General features: G+C 46.3%; 1 protein-coding gene across 2 annotated transcripts in view; it reads left to right on the forward strand.

Annotated features, from left to right (window-relative positions):
- Positions 1-20,821, forward strand: part of SLC36A1 (solute carrier family 36 member 1) — a 275,737-nt gene that overhangs the window by 174,447 nt on the left and 80,469 nt on the right. The gene's annotated exons all lie outside the window — the stretch shown is intronic.

Here is a 20,821-nt window from a genome sequence, read left to right on the forward strand (position 1 = left end):
TGCATTTCACAACTCTGAGAAGTAACTGTCACCTGGAACACAATGAAAGGGTGCCCCCAGAGTTGTGCAAGCCAGCAGCCCTGCCCCTGCTCTGTTTCCTCAGCTGTACGAGTGAGGACAAAGCTTGGCATTCCAAGTCTCACCATGTCGCAGCCTGAGCAGGGCTTTGGGACAGGAGGAGGGATGGAGCCACGGCCTTTGTCCCAGGCCAGAGACGGTGAGCAACAAGAAGGTCTAGGAGCTGGTAGGAGCTGGGAGATAGCCAATCCCCGAAAGTAACAGTGACCTCTTCCTCCAAGAGCCAGACCTGGATTTGCATCCCTGACCCCATCCCTCCTCCTCTTTCCAACTACATATAACCTCTCTAGCCAGGTTTCCTGCAGGAATAAACCAGGGAGAAGGAAATATACCTCATGGGGTCACTGTGAGCATTCATATAAGTAATGGCAGTCAAGCGCTTAGCAGAGTGCCTGACCGAGGATAACAGCTCAAGAAGCATTATGGTCGCCACTAGTTCTGTTTTATTTTGTAAGACAATTTAAATGTATCCACGCTTAGGCATTCTCACTTTGACCTACCTAAGGCTCACAATAAGTTCCATCAGGGATGGGTCCAGAGCAGAACTCAGATGTGCGCTCGAGAAAAGCACAAAAGGGGTTCTAGGGAGTGAGAAAAAGAAAAGCAGGACACCTCCCCTCCCGACAAACAGAATGACTCCAATCTCCTGATAAACTCTAGAGGTAGACATAGCTACCCATGGAATTTGGCCAAAATTTAAGTTAAAGGAATGAAGCACTAACTGTGAAATTCCAGGTAGGACAATGCACAGAGGTTTTCTCATGCTGGCCCCCCAAAGTCAGGTTCTATGAGTGGTACCCAGTCCTTGGGCTAGCCCCAACTCAACCTCCCATGGGGGTATGAGAAAGAATCAGCAGGGAAGACTCAGGGCCTTGGTGTTTTGCTGATGGCAAGCCGCTAACACCCTGCTGAGGAGCAGAGTCAAACCCTGCCCTGTTTTGCCCTGCCCTGCCCTGCCCCAGCTGCTGGATGGAAGGAAGGGCCAGGTGGGGGGCCCAAAGGCAGAGCAGAGAGCTCCATCTGGTCTCTGGAGATCCTTAGAGTAGGAAAACCAGCTAGCAAATCCAACAGATTTGATTACTCAGACTTCTCTGTATTTTCAGATCTTAGGAATTTTTTACATAATTAGAAAAAGTAACACTGTATATAGTAAAAAAACAATATTAGGCTGGTCTGAAATTCACAACCACATGGTCTCGAATCCTGACCCTGCCATCAGGGGGCATCTTTGTAGTGTTGAACAAGTCAGCCCCCCAACCCCCCACCTCACCCCATCCCTGCTTTGAGCCTCAGTTTTCCCCCACTATATGGTAAGTGGGGATTCCCTCCTATTCTAACAGCCTGTACCTGTCAAACTGGTGTCAACATTAGGGTAGTGGGATTATAGATGCCTTTGCTTTTTGCTTGTCATTTCCCTATTTTCCATACTTAAAATTTTTCTATTACTACTTTAAATCTGGGAGAAAGGCAACCATTGGAGAGTCACCGCCTCCCCTCTCTTTCTCCTCAGTAGGAAGCAAACCCCATACCCCAGGATATTTGACAAAAATGGGCAGGTTAAGGGGCGCCTGGGTGGCTCAGTTGTTAAGCGTCTGCCTTAGGCTCAGGTCATGATCCCAGGGTCCTGGGATCGAGCCCCGCATCGGGCTCCCTGCTCTGCGGGAAGCCTGCTTCTCCCTCTCACACTCCCCGTGCTTGTGTTCCCTCTCTAGCTGGCTCTCTCTCTGTCAAATTAATAAATAAATAAAATCTTAAAAACAAAACAAAACAAAAAAACGGGCAGGTTAAGACAGAGTGACCCCACACTTTGTCAGCCACTCAATGGGTCACCTGGTTGATCCCGTGATTCCACAAACCCAGAGCCTCAGGTTTCCAGAAAGCCAGAGCGACTCTGTCTCCAAAGACCATCTGCCATCCTGTTTCCTCACCTACACAGTGGAGCCTTAGAACCAAAGAGAGACAGGAAGCTGCTCAAGATCATACTGTTCACCAATGTCAGAGTGAACACATCCCAAACCCAGGCAGGTCTCAGACACCATTACGTTCTGTCACTTTGTACCTTGTTATCATTTCAAACTTACCCCCCAAAGTTGAAAGAATAGTGCAAAACATTTTAATAAATCCTTTACCCAGATTTATCATTTGTTTATAGCCCCATTTTCTCCACTATTTTCTCCTCTGCACGCATGCACACACACACGTCTATTTTTATCTGAACCATTGAAGAGTAAGTCAAACACAGCATCTCTCAGTGTGTCAGTGTGTATTTCCTAAGTAAGAACATTCCCTGACATAACCGCAGAATAGTGATCAAAATCAGGAAATTTAACTTTGATACAATACCATTATTTAATCCATGGTCCATATTTGAATTTCCTTACTCGTTCCCCACTCAACCCCATCCCAACCTCAGCACTGGTTATTATTTTTACTCAGTACCCCTGTGCCCAGACACCCCTCCTTTCCACCGCAGGCAACATGAATAAGACCTTTCATCCTTTCTCTCCCACCCCCTACCTCCTGCTTCCTGCCCCTTTCCACTGCCCTCTCCACTGGGGCATGCCCAGACCAGACCGAATGGGAGGTGCTGCCATGAGCCCTTCAGCTCGCCTCCTCTGACCTGGGAGCACAGACACTTAAGCCTCTGCCTCCAGCATGCCCAGCTGGGAGAGGTGGGTGGAAGGTCCCGTGGAGCACATTCCAGTCCTCATTAATGCTCACTGGCCTGCCCTGTCTGTCCCGAGGGACAAGGTAGGCACGGCACATTGGCTGTGCTGAGGAGCTCAAATTCTATCTAGTTCTAGAGACAAAACCCACTCCTGCGAAAAATCCACACACTCCAAAATGTGTTTCAGTTAAGATGGGTCTGTGACTACCAGTCAGAATGGCTAAAATTAACAAGTCAGGAAATGACAGATGTTGGCGGGGATGCGGAGAAAGGGGAACCCTCCTACACTGTTGGTGGGAATGCAAGCTGGTGCAGCCACTCTGGAAAACAGTATGGAGGTTCCTCAAAAAGTTGAAAATAGAGCTACCATATGATCCAGCAATTGCACTCCTGGGTATTTACCCCAAAGATACAAAAGTAGGGACCCGAAAGGGTACGTACACCCCGATGTTTATAGCAGCAATGTCCACAATAGCCAAACTGTGGAAAGAGCCAAGATGTCCATCAACAGATGAATGTATAAAGAAGATGTGGTATATATATACAATGGAATATTATGCAGCCATCAAAAGGAATGAGATCTTGCCATTTGCAACGACGTGGATGGAACTGGAGGGTATTATGCTGAGCGAAATAAGTCAAACAGAGAAAGACATGTATCATATGACCTCACTGATATGAGGAATTCTTAATCTCAGGAAACATACTGAGGGTTGCTGGAGTGGGGGGTGGGGTGGGAGGGATGGGGTGACTGGGTGATGGACACTGGGGAGGGTATGTGTTCTGGTAAGCGCTGTGAATTGTGCAAGACTGTTGAATCTCAGATCTGTACCTCTGAAACAAATAACGCAATATATGTTAAGAAAGAAAAAAAGAAGAAGAAGAATGTAGCAGGAGGGGAAGAATGAAGGGGGGGAAATCGGAGGGGGAGAAGAACCATGAGAGACGATGGACTCTGAAAAACAAACTGAGGGTTCTAGAGGGGAGGGGGGTGGGAGGATGGGTTAGCCTGGTGATGGGTATTGAGGAGGGCACGTTCTGCATGGAGCACTGGGTGTTATGCACAAACAATGAATCATGGAACACTATATCTAAAACTAATGATGTAATGTATGGGGATTAACATAACAATAAAAAAATTAAAAAAAAAAAGATGGGTCTGTGACTGGGGAAAGAGCAAGAAGGAACTTTCTGGGTACTAGAAATGTTCTGTATGTGAGTGGTGGTTACAGTGACATTTTGGAATTTATGGAAAAATTGGTCAAGCTGTTATCATGAGGTGTTGACCCCTCACTCTATATATATCTCAATAAACAGTCATATTTATCTAAATTGTATGTGTGTGTGACCAAGAATCTACAAGGTGGGGCACCTGGGTCGCTCAGTCAGTTGAGCATCCGACTCTTGGTTTTGGCTCAGGTCATGATCTCAGGGTGGTGAGATCGAGCCCCGCGTCGGGCTCCCCATTCAGCACAGAGTCCACTTGGGAGTCTCTCTCCCTCTCCCTCTGCCCCTCCTGTCCGTGCTCTCTCTCTCTCTCAAATAAATACATAAATATTTTTAAAAAGAGAGAGAGAGAGAAAGAGAATCTACAAGCCAGAACACAGCGCAGTAGAGCGATGAAGCAGAGCTCCAAGAGGAAAGGATAGCTTCTCGTGGTGTCCAACCCACCTGGAGTAGCTCACCTCTATCACTGTTTAGACACCAAACAAACTGTTGAATAAACGAATGAATTTGGTACTATGACCATATTTCTTAGCATGGGAAGATGTTCATGATATTTTGTTAAATGGAATAAACAAGCTATGAAATAGTATGTGAGAATGATTCCATTTGGGGGAATACTTGTGCTTGCGTATTTTCTTAATATCTGGTCTGGAAGAATGAACCAATTTTCTAATAAGGGTTCTCTCTGGGTGAAAAGATAAGGACAATTTCTTTTTTATTCTTTTTTTGGTCACTTTGTACTTAAATTTTTTTCACAGCAAATATGAGGTATTTGAGTGAGAAAGCAAATACTTTTTTAAAATTATCCGTAAAAAGTGCCAGAGAAGCAGTGCAGGTCCTGAGCATGCTGGGGTTGAATGTGAGTCCACCTCTAAAGGGGGCTTATAGGTAGCGTGGCCCAAATTTATCTGACCGAAGACTTTGGGGAAATGCTGCCCTAAAAAGAAAAAGATAAAAGGATTCCAGATCCCTGATAATTGCACAGCATCATCACATCAGTATGGGACCCCTTGTGTCAGACCTCCTTACAAACAAGAAAAACAAACCTGCTATGTGTCAGCCATGGTTACTTGGCTTTTTTGCTATGCAGTGGAGCTGAATTCTGGTTGACAGGAGTTTGTACAGGGCCAGGCACGCAGAAAGTGGTCGAAGACCCAATGGCTGATGTTCTCAGCTCTCCAGTGGGACACTGGCATCTTATACCCAAATAGAAGCTACTTTCCCAAGCCTTCCACGTGGGGTTCCTGGGGTGGCTCCTGAGCACAGATGAACTCCTCCTCTCTCTCTGAGCTCCAGGTGAACTAGTTAGGGATGGAGTCCAGCTCTGGGGCTGCAAACGGAAAGCCTGGAAGAAATCCCAGGCTGGGCATGTCAGAACCAGATGCATATGGACTCGACGGAGCCTGGAGAGTTTCAGAAACTGCAGTGCCCAGCTCACCTGGGGCTGGCCCCCACTGAGTGCTGACAGCCCCTGGCTTCCTGAGCAAGAGGAAAACTTAAAAGGCAACCACTCCAACCTCCAACTGAGTGCTTATGCCTTCCCTAGTATCCCCTCCAAGAGGTCCTCCACTCTCCATCTGAGAACTCAGTGATGGGTACCTCCCCAGACAGCCTGGCCCTCCTTCAAAGGATCCAGAGAAAGTTCTTTCTCATATTGAGCTGTGACTTCCCCACTTTGGGCCCTGGCTCTGCCCTCCAGGACTGCACGAAGCGAGTTGTCCCTTCAGAATCACTCAGACGTTGTAGGTGTTCCTCCTTAATTAAAATAATAATAACAATAGCTACCATGAATGTGGTATTTGCTGCGGCTGGACACTGTGCTAAGCACATTACATGCCTGATCTCATTTACCCCTCACAAGAGTACCACGAGGGAGGGGTTACTCTTGTCCCATTTTACAGGTGAGGAGTCTGAGTCTCAGGAGAGATGAAGAGCCTTACCTAAGGTTGCTCTACCAGTGAGTGTGCAGAGCTGGGCTAGGAACTCAGACTTTTCAGAGCTTAACCACTGTAGTCGGCTACCTCCCGTGCACACACACGCATGCACATGCACACGCACGCACGCACATAGAATCCTTCTCCAGCTATATCCACACTGACAACCCTGCAATGCAGCAACAAAAATTCTCATGTGGCTCTGAAGGGCGCAGAACCTTTTAGGCAATTCTATCTGCCTCTCCTCTGGCTCACCCACCGCTCCCTACCCTCAACACCTCCTAATCCAGCCTTCGGTTTCTCCTCCCATCACTCCAAATATCCCTTACTGGAGGGTAGGTGTGCTGTTCCATCCAGCAGGCCTTCCTCCCTCCCTTGCAGGTGATTCTCAGGGGCCCGCGGGTCACAGTGCACCCGCCCAAACCACCTCCACAGACACATCCCTCAGGCTGAGCAGCCGTTCTCATTTGCCTGTTCTGGCACCAGCGATTGGTACAACAGTCCCATGACCTGATTGTGGCCAAGGAGAATCTTTGGCAGTCTCCTGGGGACTTTGGGAGAAAGGAACTTTCTCCACCCCCATAGACTACTTGGATTAGTACCTAAGAAGATATAAACCTGGAGACACAAGCCCATTGTATTAATTTCCCATTGCTGTGGTAACAAATTACCACAAACTTGGTGGCTTAAAAGAACATGCATTTATTATCTTATAGTTCTGGAGGTCAGAAGTTCTAAAATCAAGGTGTCTCTGGGTCACATTCCTTCTGGAAGCCTTAGGGAATGATTCATTTCCTTGACTTTTCCAGCTTCTAGGAGCTATCTCCATTCCTTGGCTTATGGATTGCTTATTCCTCCATCTTCAAGGCCAGTAGAGTGGCATCTTCAAAACACTCTCTTTCTCTCTGACCTCTGCTTCTGTCTTCACATTTCCTTCTTCTAGTATGACCCTCCTGCCCCCCTCTTATAAGGACTTACATTATTACATTGGGCTCACCTGGATAATCCATGATCATCTCCCCATCTCAAGATCCTTAACTTAATGATATATGTAAAATCACTTTTACCATGTAGGATAACACATTCACAAGTTGAGAATTAGGACATAGACATCTTTTGGAGGCCATCATTCAGCCCACCACACCCATCCATGCAGAGGAAGTCTAAGAGCAGCAAAAGAAAGAGGCCAACACCAATAGGCAAAGAGAGAAGAGCTAAGAGAGAGAGAGAAGAGAGCCCTTGATCCAGCTATACCTGAAATCCCAACTTATTGGTTACATAAGCCAATGAATTCCCTTTTTGCTTAAGTTCATTTGATCTCAGTTTCTGTCACTTGCAACCTAATTTATTCTGACTGCTATGCATGCTACTGGCCAGGATTTCCCTAGCCAATTCAGTTCTTCAAGGGCAAGCTTGCTGAGTTATTGCCACGATGACCTTGTTTCACAAGTCCAAAATTGACACCCATAGTACAACAAGTACACATAGATGTTTGGGGAGGAAGGAGGACGGAATAGACAAATTGAACAGAATTACCCTGGGAACTGAGATGGAAGAGTAGAAACAGCACTGCACTGGGAGTCAAAAGACTTGGGTTTTATTTGCTTTCTGGTGGGAGAGATCCACCATCCATATGAAGGATTATGTGGTTGAACATTACAGCTGCATCCCTTCCAGCTTCTTTGTTTTCTAGTTCATGATGCTGTTGACAGAGACCTCAGTGCTAAGAATACCCTTGTTGCTCTGTGTTTCTATCACACACAAAGGCATCACACCAAAAGGGAATGAGAAGGCTGGGCTTTTGTGGTACATAGCCAGGGGCAGTCACTCTATTTCTTTCCTATCTCCTTCTCTTCCAGCTTTTGGCAGCAAAACAATGACTTTGAGAGAAAGCCAAGAGGGGAAAAGGAAAAGAGGCAGCTGTTAAAAAAAAATTACACATATACACACATATAAAGCCCATCCACCATGCAGACACCTGTACCCCTGACTGATTCACAATCCAGACAAGGGAATAGTCTATGCTTGCTTAGTACGTTTCTCTATTTTTAGAATTTTTTTTTTTTTTGCAATAACAACTTACTAATTTAGGGAATTTTAAGAATAAAGTTTTGTGGGCTTTCTTTCCTCTTTCCTCCTTCCCTCCTTCCTCCCTCTCTCTCTCCTTTTCTCTCTCTCACTCTCTTTCTTTCCTCCTTTTTTCTTTTTCTTTCTTTCTTTCTTTCTTTCTTTCTTTCTTTCTTTCTTTCTTTCTTCTTTCTTTCTTCTTTTTTAAGCAAACCATAAGATGATCAGATCTTTAAGGGCCCTTCTGGCACAATCTTGTTAAGCTTCTTGGGAGTGTGTTGTCAGGGGGAGAGGCCAGAACAGAACCCTGGGAATGGCCAGGGTGTAGCAACAGTCCCACAAAGAGCAGGTACAGCCCATGCCGTGACTTCAGCACCATCCAGGCAGAGGGGAATTAGGGGCCCAGACTGTTCCGCTCCATAGGTGCTTGTGTGGCACTGTAGGGGGTGTGTTCCGTGCAGGAGACGTTGCACTTTGTCATCTTGGAACAGTCATTTTCCCTGTTGGGCCTTAGTTTTCTCTCCTGCAAAATGGAAATATTGGACCAGAAATCAATAAGAGTCTTTCCAGGAGACACGAAGGGACTTCTGGAGAGCTGGTAATGTTCTGTTTCCAAAACTGGGTACTGATCACATGGACGTGTTCAGTTTCCGAAAATTTATCGAGTTGTACATGTATGATTTGTGCACTTTTCTGTATGTATATTTTGCTTCAATAAAAAGTTTACATAAACAATAAAAAAGGGGGAAGTGGGTGTGAGTAGATATGAAGCAAATGGAAGTGAATTGTGTAAGAATGCAGAAGAAAGGATGACAGCAAGTCACAGCTCCCCACTTCGAGTCAAGCATATTGGGGAAGAGAAGGAATATGGCCAAAACAGTCACTGTAACAGAAATGAGAAGTATTGTGCCCTTCGGACATAGTTATTTGTTTGGTTTTGTCCAGTTTCAGATATGGTTTGATATCTTCATGTCTGATAGGGCAAATTAACAAAGAGTGCTTTGAGACATGACTCTTTATTTAAGTTCTCCATAGGAATGCTAGTGAAGTCTGGCGCTGGATAGGTTCTGGGTTATCACAGCGCACGCACAGTCAGCTCCCTCGCTCTGGCACCAGCTGCCCTAATTCAGCTGGTGGCAAGACGTAGGGGAAAGGGCAAGTCCCATAGGACCGGCTGGAGTTTGGCTTGACATTCAAGCAGTGGTTGCGATGTCACCATCACACTTACAGGGGTCATGAATAGGGGCGCCCGGCTGGCTCAGTCAGTAGAACATGTAACTCTTGATCTTGGGGTTGTGAGTTTGAGCCCCACATTGGGGGTAGAGTTTACCTTAAAAAAATTAAAAAACATATATAGGGATGCCTGGGTGGCTCATTCGGTTAAGTGGCTGCCTTTGGCCCTGGTCATGATCCTGTGGTCCTGGGATCGAGTCCGGCATCGGGCTCCCTGCTCAGCGGGGAACCTGGTTCTCCCTCTCCCTCTGCCTGCCACTCTGCCCACCTGTGCTGTCTCTCTATCTCTCTGTCAAATAAATAAATAAAATCTTTTTAAAAAATTTAAAAAATAAAGGGGTTGTGAATAAATCATCAGTGCAAAGTGGCTAGGGTTCACTCACTCCCTAAACATGTTCTGAGCACCTGCTCCATGCTGGGCACCCTTCTAGAGGCAGGGAACACAGCAGTGCATGAAACAGATAAAAATCCTTGCCCTTGGGGAGCATCCATGATTCACTACATCACTTAATAGCTTTAAAGACTTATTTAATTTTTTTAGTTTGTGATAAAAAATATATAACATAAAAATTACCATTTTAACCATTTTTGAGTGTGTCCAGTTCAGTAGCGGTAAGGATATTTACATTGTTATGCAGCCAGTCTCCATAACTTTTTCATCTTGCAGGACTGAAGCTCTGTCCCCATTAGACAGCAACTCCCCTTTGCCCCCTTATCCCAGCCCCTGGCACATCCCACTCTACTTTTCTGCATCTATAACATGAGGGGAATAGACAATCATGGTGACGTGGGTTCCATCGGGCTCCAGGCTTTTATCAGGGGGTATCCTCTTGTGTGCTCAGCATTGTGCCTTCAAGGAGCTCGAGGAGGATTTGGGGATCCAACAACCAGTGGAGATATGGGGCCACCTGTGCAAAGTGCCAAGGGAGGAAAAGAGCCCTTGGAGCTTAAAGGAAAGAAGCTGCCATGGACCAGAAAGGACTTTAGCTGTGCCTTTTCGAACAGATAGGCTTTGAATAGGGAGAGAAGAAGGAAAAACACTATGCACTTTGGAAGCCTATTCAGCCAACCTCAAACTAAGCCTCGGAGGCAGGTCCTGGCTTCATTTCCCTCCCTGGAGCCGCAGAGGTTGAATGAACAAGCCTTGCTGACGGAACCAAGGGATGCTCAGCCCAGGTCTACTGGTGACATTATTTTGTTCCATTGTGCTTCTTGGAGGTGTTTCTAGTTGATGACTGCAGGGAGTAGGGTGTGGACAGTTCTGAGCTTTTTAGCTAGAATGTCAAAGTCTTGCTGAACTTGCTTGTTTTCTGCCTGTTCCAGCTGTCCAAGCACTCTAGATAGACCCCCTGGGTCTCCCTCACCTCACCCTGCAGGAGGGCAGGATGAATGAACAGGGGCTCCGATGGGGTGGTGCAGCCCCCGGGGAGGTGCCTCCAATGCAGACTGTTCCGAGGCTCAGGGGTGATGGCCAGGGTGGCCTGGGGAAACAGGGGATGGCCCTCTCCTCAGCTTTCTAAATGCTGTCTGTCCCAAAACCTGAGCCTTGCTTTCCGCTACACCCAAACCACCCGTGGGACTGGTTCTCCCCAGCACAAACAGCTCTTTGTTTGCTGCTGGTATTCGTTTGTTGGCATCCGAACAGTTCTCTGTGGTTCCCATTTGAGGCCAGCCTGAGGCAAAATGAGATTGGCGGAGGCTGGCAGGGGTGCCACACCTCGCTTCCACTCTCCCGCCCCCAAGCCTAGACCCCCCAACTTCCCCCTTTACCACAAATGCCGCCTCCACCACCTGTGGAATTTTCTCCCCACTCAGGGTCCCATCCTTCACTTTTCCACGTCTGCTTATCTAAGAAACAAATCGCTTCTAAGGGATGAGATGTTGATAAAGTATTTCTGTTTTCAGAGGAGTCTTCCATAGATGCTCTACCCTGACCCTGATGAAAGAAAAATGGTTAGGAATTTTGGGTACCGTGACAGGTTTCTCGGAGCAGATCAGGCTGCCCCCTAAAGTACATTACCCACTCAGTTCTTTGCCTATACAACGGACACCGGGGTACACTGGTCCAGCAGCTCTTAATTTCAGCTCAACTACTAATGTCTGTGTCTTCTTCCCCTTTGGGAAGGTCTCAGTTTCCCCCACCATTACAGTAAAGGAGCTGGATTGGGTCGTTACTACCAGCCGCACCATTCAGAAGCCTGTGCAGGCAGGGAGGGATAAAATGATGCACTGACCCCAAAGAAAAGTTCTCCGTTTTTTAAGAACTTATGAAACTAGGGGACACTAAGTTTCCTCTGACTTTTTTTGCTCTCAGCTACCTGGGATGGCTTTCATCCAAGTACAACACTTTACGGTTTCAAAGGTGTCATCACTGCCCTGACTCAAGTCAATATTTGTTAAATAAATAACTATGAATGTCTGTAAGGTCCCATGCATTGTGCTGACTCTATGGATATAAGCTTAATCTGTCAGCTGCTGGGAAAAGGAAGAGCATATTCAAAAGGAGCACAGCTCCTTGTGGATGGGACCTCGAATGTAAGATGGGAGTTAACAGAAAGAGCCCATGGCTGAAAATAAGATGAACATTCAATAACAAGAAGCAGCCAACCTTGGGAAGGTCTAGAGGCAGCCTGTGCAAAGGCCCTGAGGCAGGAGCTAAGGCCACTAGACCTGTCTGGGGATCAGCAAGGTCAATGTGTTCGCAACTTAGTGAGCCAGTGTGATGGTAGGACATAAAATCAGAGAGGAAAATGAGGCTGGATCATGCAGAGAGATTTGTGGGTTTTATTTTCGGTATAATAAGAAATCATTAGTTTTTTGGTTTGGGCATTAGTTTTTTGGTTTGGGGTTTTTTTTTTTACATTTTAAAAAGATCATACTGGCTACTGTAGAATGGTCATCAGCACCACTTTGTACCTCTCCTGGGCACCGTTCACAGCACCATCAGTGTAAACAGAGCCCCCTGGAGTTGTGCAAGGTAAAGCAGCCCTGATTGTCCTCCCCAATCCCCACGAAACTTCAGGCGCTCACAAGCCCCGATGCTAAGTGGCTCTGGGATGGAAAGAGTCCGAGTCTTCCTCGGGGGCTTTGATGATGTCAATCCTCTGTCATCTTTGAGAAGCGGAGGGGAACTTGGGCCCCTCCGGTGTGTCTGCCCTGATCCCTGTAAACACTCGCTTCTCCCAAACCCTTTCATCTGAGAGGTCGAGCCAAGTGGCAGCAGACGCTCCCTCACTCTCTCCTCCCTTCAAGCTGACACCCTCTAAGCCTTTAAGCAGCATGTAACCCTCTCGTCTCAGTGCCCCTTGGAAGGGAGTAGCCAGCAGATTAAGTGATTCTGGGATCCAGGCACTGAGGAATTCAGGGCCTCTCAGGTTTCTTGGCAGGATTTACAAGTACATGCAGAGACTCTTCTTCAGAACAAGTGAAAATAATTCCTTCCAGGGGCAGAAAAAGGCGTGCTTTTGGCAAAGGCCTTCATAAGATGTTATCTCAAGAGCCCCTCATAGGAGCCCCTGCGAGGGAAGGCAGAAGCTGCTAAACCAGGTGGGAAAATGGATGGGCAGGCGGGGAAGGACTTACAAGGTTCCCACAGTGACTCGGGAACTGGAACTGGGGTGACCTCACGTGATTTCCACACTCCTGGGACCGGAGGGGGACAGGCAGAGAAGGGGCATTTAACTGTGGGACATTTGTATCGTGGAATGGGGTACAGGCACTGGAAAGAAGGAAGGAGGCAAATACACATCATTGCTGTGGAAAGATCACTAGTGACACTTTAAAGTACAAAGCACATAATAAAATGTATAATATAATCCAATCTGTGTAACAAAAGGTATATATCCAGGGGTGCCTGGCTGGCTCAGTCAGGAGAACATGGGTCATGATCTCAGGGTCATGAGTTCAAGTCCCACAGTAGGTGTAGAGATTACTTAATAAATGAAACTTTTTTAAAAAGTATGTATACGTATATATGTACATACAAATATCTTTACATATTATATTACAATATTTCTCCAGAGGGACGCCTGGGTGGCTCAGTCGGTTAAGCGTCTGCCTTCAGCTCAGGTCATGGTCCCAGGGTCCTGGGATCGAGTCCCACATTAGGTTCCTTGCTCAGCAAGGTGTCCCTATCACACTTTCATTACAGACAGAAAGTTGGGGGCTCAGAGATAGGAATCAGGTAGTCCTGCAGTTATTGCCAGGGTTGGGACCAGGACCAGGTCAGCTGGCTTCTCTCTTTCTCCTCTAGCACACCATCTTCTTTGCTAAACCCAGGGGCCAGCCTTGAGCACAGGAGGGCTCGGACGCCTGGCTGTGTGTCCCATGGCTGAGAACCAGAGATGTGAAGTTAATGTTTCTCAGGGCGCCTGGGTGGCTCAGTCGGTTAAGCACATGCCTTTGGCTCGGGTCATGATCCCACAGGGTCCTGGGATCGAGTCCTGCATTGCATTCCTTGCTCAGCAGGGAGTCTGCTTCTCCTCTGCCCCTCCCCCCGCTTGTGATCTCGCTGTCTTACGCTCTCTCTCAAATAAATAAGTAAAATCTTAAAAAAAAAAAGATAATGTTTCTCAGAGCACAGGGATGATGGCATTACAGGGCTTTGGGCTTCCGCTTCTCAAATTCCTTCATGTACTATACCACTGAAGTAGATGTGGAGCAAATCTCCAATCCCTCTTCCTCTCTGAGACTCAGTTTCCCTCACTTGTAGAATGGTGTGCACTGGGGGCGTGTAGTGGAGCAGAAGATCCCTCAGTGTCCTGAGAAAGGACAGGCCCTTCTGCTCCTGGCAGACCCGGGGAGGAGTTCACCACAAGGCGTAGGATTTCCCATTTCTTGAGTCAGGCTTCCCCCTGCTGGTGTCAGGTAGTACTCAGCAAGTTTCCAAGAAACCGCTTCTCAGGGGTGGTCATTGCCCCCCACCCCCGGGGGGTCCTTTTGGAGTTGTGGGGTCCACCACAGTTTCGGGGTCACAGCCGGCATTTAGCGGGCAGGGACGGGGACCCAGGCGTCCCGCAGGGCATGCAACAGTCCCGCTCCATGAAGAATTGTCTCACATTCCGCATGGCTTTTGAATGAACGAATGAAGAAATCCTGTTTCTAATGATCTGAGCCCGGAACCTAGCTCTCCTTTGCAAACATTAACAAAGCTGTTTGGGTTTTTGTTTGTTTGTCATTGCTTTGTTTTGCTCTGCTTTTAAGCTATTCTACAGTGCAGCAACTCTGAGGGTTGATGGATGCTCGCACTTCGCTCTGCCTGGCACTCCCCCGGGCTCCTGCACCGCCGCATAAACTCGAATCACCAGCAGCACTCGGGCTGTTACCGTCTTGACCTACTTGTACCGCCGGCTTTGTAGCCCTTCTCTCGGCAAATGCGCGACCAAAAAGATCTGAGGCTTCTTTTCACAGTTGGAGAACTATATATTACTAAATTATCAGAGATCTAGGAAAGGCAGAGATTTTGTTTTGTTTTGTTTTTTCCTGCTTTGTTGAGATTAGTATAGACAAATAACATAGGTAAGTTTAAGGTGTACAATGGGAAGATTTGATGCACGTATACATTGCAAAATGCTGACCACATAAGGCTAGTTAACATTTCCATCCCCTCACAAAATTACCTCTATTTTCTGTGTGGCGATAACATTTAAGATCTCTCTTAATAACTTTCAAGTATATCACACAGTATTGTTGATTATAGTCACTGTGCTGTACATTAGATCCCCAGACCTCACTCATCATATAGCTTGGCATTTATACTCTTTGACCCACATCTCCCCATTTCCCCCATTCCCCTGCCCTGGGCAACCACCATTCTACTCTCAATTTCTTTGAGTTCAGCCTTTTAGATCCCAGATATAAGCGAGCACCTACAATGTTTCTCTTTCTTTGTCAGATTTATTTCACTTCAGGATAGTGTTTCCATTTCCTTCAGATCTATACCCAGAAATGGTATACTTGGATCACATGGTAGTTCTCTTCTTAATTTTTCAAGGAGTCCCCATACTGTTTTCCAGAGTGGTTGCACCAATTTACATTCCCACTACTAGTGGACAAGGGTTTCCTGTTCTTCACCTTCTTGCCAATGCTTGTGATCTCTTGTCCTTTTGGTGACAGCCACTCTAACAGGCATGAGGTGATACCTTTGTGCTTTTGATTTGCATTTCCCTGATGATGAGTGATCTTGAGCACCTTTTAGTGTACCTGTTGGCCAACTGTCTATTCAAGTACTTTGCCCATTTCTAAATCAGGTTGTTTGGTTTTTTGCTGTTGAGTTGTATGAGTTCCTGATATATTTTGGGTATTAACGCCTTATCAGATAGACTGTTTGCAAATATTTTTGCCTATTCTGTAGGTTACCTTTCCATTTTGCTGGTTGTTTCCTTTGCTGTGCAGAAGCTTTTCAGTTTGGTGAAGTCCCACTTGTTTATTTTTGGTTCTGTCACTTGTACTTTTGGAGTCAAATCCAAAAAATCTTTGCCAAGACGAATGTCAAGGAGCTTTTTCCCTGTATTTTCTCAGACCCCATTGTCTACCTTACCCTTTTCCTCATTCCAAAGGCTTTCCCTATGCAGGCCTTGCCCCGCCTCTCATTCGTTCATTCATTCATTCACTCATTTAACAAATATTGAGACAGGGAGAACTTAATATGTTCCAAGAAATGTGCTCAGGGCTAGGGGCACGGCAGTGAGCAAAAGAGATCAGGTGCCTGAGTTCACAGATTTTACATATTGCATCGGGGTGAGGGTGTCAGGCAACAAAAGTGAATAAACAAGATAATAACTACAGGTTGTGATTGTTGATATGAGGAGAGAAAATGGGAATAAGAAGGGTAGACAAGCAAAGGTCTCTCTGAGGAGGCAACATTTGAACTGAGACCTGAGAGTGATGAAGAGGCAGGCACTAAGGAAAAGCTGGGGAAAGAGTGTAGTTCCGATAAAGGCACAGCAAATGCAAAGGCCCTGAGGCAGGGCAGAACTTGTCATGTTTCAGGAACACAAGGAAGGCCACTGTGGCTAAAGTGTAGTGACTGAGGGGGTAGTGATAGGAGACAGGGCTAGAGAGGTCATTTATTGGACACCAGCTGTGAACAAGACACAACCCTAGTCTCCTGGCACTTACCGTCCCATTTGCTCAGACTACTTGCTCCCTGACTGTGATACTTACCTCTGCTTCTCTGAATCTTTCCCACTCTTCAAAATCAGGCCCTGTCAAGCTTACCCCAGAAATTCCCCTGATTCTCCCAACTCTTAGACATGGAGGGCAACCAATATGTATTTGGAAGTAGGCAGCTCTGTCCACTCTCTTGCCTCCTAAGCCAGTGTTTCTCAAACAATGGTCTTCTGACCACCTACATCAGAGTCCCCTAAAATGCTCCTAAGTTTTACAAGTATTTTTAGTGAAATATTTATGTTACAGCAAATAGAATATTGTATGTATTCACATACTCACTATCTGCTTTAAGAAAACCTTATCATTCATCCATATTTGCTTCAGTTCTGTTTTTGTTTCCTAAGGAATAAAATACAGGGACGCCTGGGGTGGCTCAGTCGATTAAGGGTCTGCCTTCAGCTCAGGTCATGATCCTGGGGTCCTGGGATCGAGCACCACGTGGGGCTCCCTGCTCAGCGGGGAGCCTGCTTCTCCCTCTCCCTCTGTCACTCCCCCTGCTTGTGCTCTCTTTCTCTATGTCAAATAAATGAATACAATATTTTTTTAAAAAAGAAAAGAAGTATGTCTGAAGTACTGCATGGGATGTACTTACACAAAAGAAAAAAATCATTGTTTATCTGAAAACAAATTTAACTGGGGATCCTGTGTTTTATCTGGCAACTCTACCTGAGGGAGTATCTTTCACTCCTGTGAGCCTCAGTTTCCCCATTTGGAAAATGAGGGTGTTGGGCAGGATGATTTTATGGGTCCTATGGCTTGGATGCTCCTGCAGTCAGTTCAGACCCATCCCACAGCTCTGAGAGCCTTTCTCCCCAGTCCCGCCAGGAGGCGCCCTCACCCTCCTCAACAGCCTGGCGGGCTTGTGGTTCAGCCAGGAGACAAATGGGTCCCGCTGGCTCTGGGGAGCCATCTGGAAACCAGGTTGTGAGGCCTCCATGGCCCCGGGGCCTTACTCATGCCTAGGACAGCCTGTTCACAAGAAAAGAAGGGGAAATCTCATAGACTTTGTGAAGATAAGAACCGTCTCATCCAGCTCCCCTCTACCCTTATTTAGAAGCAGAGATGGACCCCTAGAGGGGAAGGCACTTGTCCAAGCCCATACCACTGGTCCAGAAACTAGACTCCTATCTTCCTGACCAGGACCCCTTTACCCCCTTAGGGGGCCTTATTTCTCTGTTTCCTGCTGGACACGTTTAACCCTTGCAGTCCTGTAGCCAAGACCATTAACAGACACCAGGCAGCCCAGCACAGCCTAACAGGGAAGATCCCTCAGAGCCCCTTCGCAAAGGGAGTCTAGCCTTGAAGCTGCAGCCTTTACAACTGAGAGAGGACCAGGGACAAAGGATCAGTAGAGGGTGGGGGGGAGATGGGGAAGGGCAGGCACCTCACATTTAAGTTGGAAGTAGTAGTCTTTTTATTATTATTGGCTCCCTCTGTGTCAGACACAATGAGCTATGAGGGACCGCTATCATCAGACAAGAAACAAGCTCAAAGTTAGGTCATTGGACTCGAAGGGCTCAATCCAGTTCTGTAGCAGATATTCAGAAGGAAGGAGCCTTCTGTTACCAGGGACTCAGATGGTCTCCAAAGGACCCACACTCCTTTCACTGCGGAAAGGAATTGCCCAAAGGGGAGGGAGACCCCTCACTCTGGACCAGGAGATGATTTTAGGAGAGTCACAGATTTAGCATTACTTAACACTGAATTAATTATAATTCAGTTCTTTTTGGGGCCATCTGGTTATCAAAGAGAAAATCTCTTAGTTTTTTTTTTTTTTTTTTAATAAGAAACCTACCACCCTTCAAGCATGGGACACATTCATAATTGCCTAACATTGTTCTTTCACTGTATTTATATTTTTACTGTTTTTATCTTTAAGGTTTATCTCTAGTTATGGTAAATAATACTGATTTTCTACCTAAGGTAATGAAATAATTTCCTTTAAATGTTAAGTTGTTTTGCTTTAAGTGATTTGATTTAAAGGTAGGGAAAGCACAAATAGCAGGAGGCTATAGAAACACTGCCTTGAAGATTCTAGATTTGGAGGGCCCCTGTTAACTGAGCTGATCAGCGGTTCTGCAGCAAGCAGGGGGGCAGCCCTGCCCTCCCAGGGCCCTGGGCTGATTCATGCTTCATACCCCTCTGAGGCCGCCTTGCCCTGGAAAATCTCCCAGAGGGAGACATTTCAATATGGGGGAGACAGCTCTGGGTTCCAGTTTCCTCTTTTTCTCATTGTCTCATCTCATGACCAAGTCACTCAGCTTCCCTGAAGCTCTTTGCTCATCTGTAAGTTGGTGGCAGAGCTGTTACAGTCGTGGGCGCCAGGCCTCTCACGGCTAATCTGCCCTTCGGTTAATCAAGGCATAAGGACTACACCCTGGGGTCCTGAGGTCAGAGGCCACATCTCCCTCCTTACCCAACAAACGCTCTGTAAAGCCATGCTCCACCGTAGCTCCCTGCTTTATTTCCTTTATAGTTTGTGTTTGCACCTGAAATGGTATTATTCCTTAACTTGTGCGTTGTCTGCCTAGCTAGAAGGAAAGCTCCAAGGCAGCAGGGACCAATACCTGCCCTACTCACGAGCCTGTAGGACATGCTTAGCACCCTGCGGGCACCTGATAAATACCATCGAAGGAATGAATTAATGAATGAGCCAATACCTGAATTGACTTGAATCTGTCTCTGCTTGGATCCCTAGAGATTGAGACTACTAGTCATATGGCCAAGACCAAGCCAGTCAATTCCTCTCTCTTGAAAAAAGAGAACACCAGAATACAATTTGATTTTTTTATGAATTTGTATTATTTTAGTGATTTGAAAATGATTTCAAATAAAAGGGGTGGGAGAGAACAACTTGGCACCCGAAGACTCAGCTCTGTGGCCCATTGTAGTGGAGCATACTTCTTGAGCCTATTTTTCCATCTCTAAACGGGAGTCTTTAATTACCAGCCTGAGCTATCACACTAGCACGATGAACATGCATGAACTTTGAAAAGTGCTCTGTGGACTTACAAGGTCATTAACTCTTTCCTGAATCAGAGTGCTCTTTTTAAAGCAAATCTAATCCTGTTTGTCTCTATGGTTTAAAACCTTCCAATGACTTCCCAGTGCACAAAAAATAAAATCCAAACTCCTTACCATAGCTTTTGAGACGGCATTGTCTGGCCTCTGCCCACCTCTTCAGCTTCATCCAATATGACCCACCCCTCACTTTGTGCACCAGCCATACCAGCTTGGGACTCATCTTGCTCCCCATTTACCTCCAGGCCTTTGCACATGCTGTTCCCTCTGCCTGGAATGCTCTTTCCCTGCCCTTTCCCTGCTCTCTCCCTCCTCCACACACTTCATCCCTTCTGTTCCTTTGTGACTCAGCTCCAGTTTTCTCAAGAAAGCCATGGAACAGCCTTTCCAATAGAACTTTCCACGATGATGAAAATGCTCAGATCGACCATGTTCAACAGGTAACCACTATTCACATGTGGCTAATGAGCACTTGAAAAGAGTCTCATGTGACTAAGGAACTAAAGTCTTAATTTTAATTAATTTAAACTTAAATCTAAATAGCCACACATGGGTGGTGGCTACCATGTGGACAGTGAAGCTCTAGAGTAATGCTGTGTCCTCCCATTGTACATACTCATGGTTTCTCTTACTCTTCCTTTACCGCACTTCTCACTTCTTGTCATTTATATTTAGTTGTGCAATTGCGGTTTTTTTGAGGTTTTTAAATTTTATTTTTAAGTAATCTCCACACCCAACATGAGGCTCGAACACACAACCCTGAGATCAAGAGTTGCGTGCTCTACTGACCAAGCCAACCAGGCACTCTTAGTTGTGAAATTGTTTAATCTATTCCCCGCTAGACTAGAAGTTCTAGAACAAATGCTTTGTCTGCTTTGCCACAATGGAGTCTCTATCACCTGGCATGGGACCTGGTGCATAGTAGGTATTTCATAAACATTTGTTGAATGAACGAATGAATGAATGAACCATAAGAGACTCTTAAAGATAGAGAACAAACTGAGGGTTGATGGAGGGAGGTGGGTGGGGGATGGGCTAGATGGGTGATGGGTAGTAAGCAGGGCACTGGTTGGGGCGCCTGGGTGGCTCAGTTGTTAAGCGTCTGCCTTCGGCTCAGGTCATGGTCCCAGGGTCCTGGGATCGAGCCCCGCATCGGGCTCCCTGCTCAGTGGGGAGCCTGCTTTTCCCTCTGCCTGCCACTCCCTCTGCTTGTGCTCTCTCTCTCTCTGGCAAATAAATAAGTCTTAAAAAAAAATAAAATAAAATTCTTAAAAAAAAAAAAAGGAGGGCACTGGTTGTGAGGGGCACTGGGAGCTGTATATAAGTAATGAATCACTGAATTCTACTCCTGAAATCAGTAGTGCACTGAATGTTAACTAAGTAGAATTTAAGTAAAAATTTAAAATAAATAAATCGCTGGGTG

Source organism: Halichoerus grypus, chromosome 2 (assembly GCF_964656455.1).
Source record: "Halichoerus grypus chromosome 2, mHalGry1.hap1.1, whole genome shotgun sequence".
NCBI lineage: Eukaryota > Metazoa > Chordata > Mammalia > Carnivora > Phocidae > Halichoerus > Halichoerus grypus.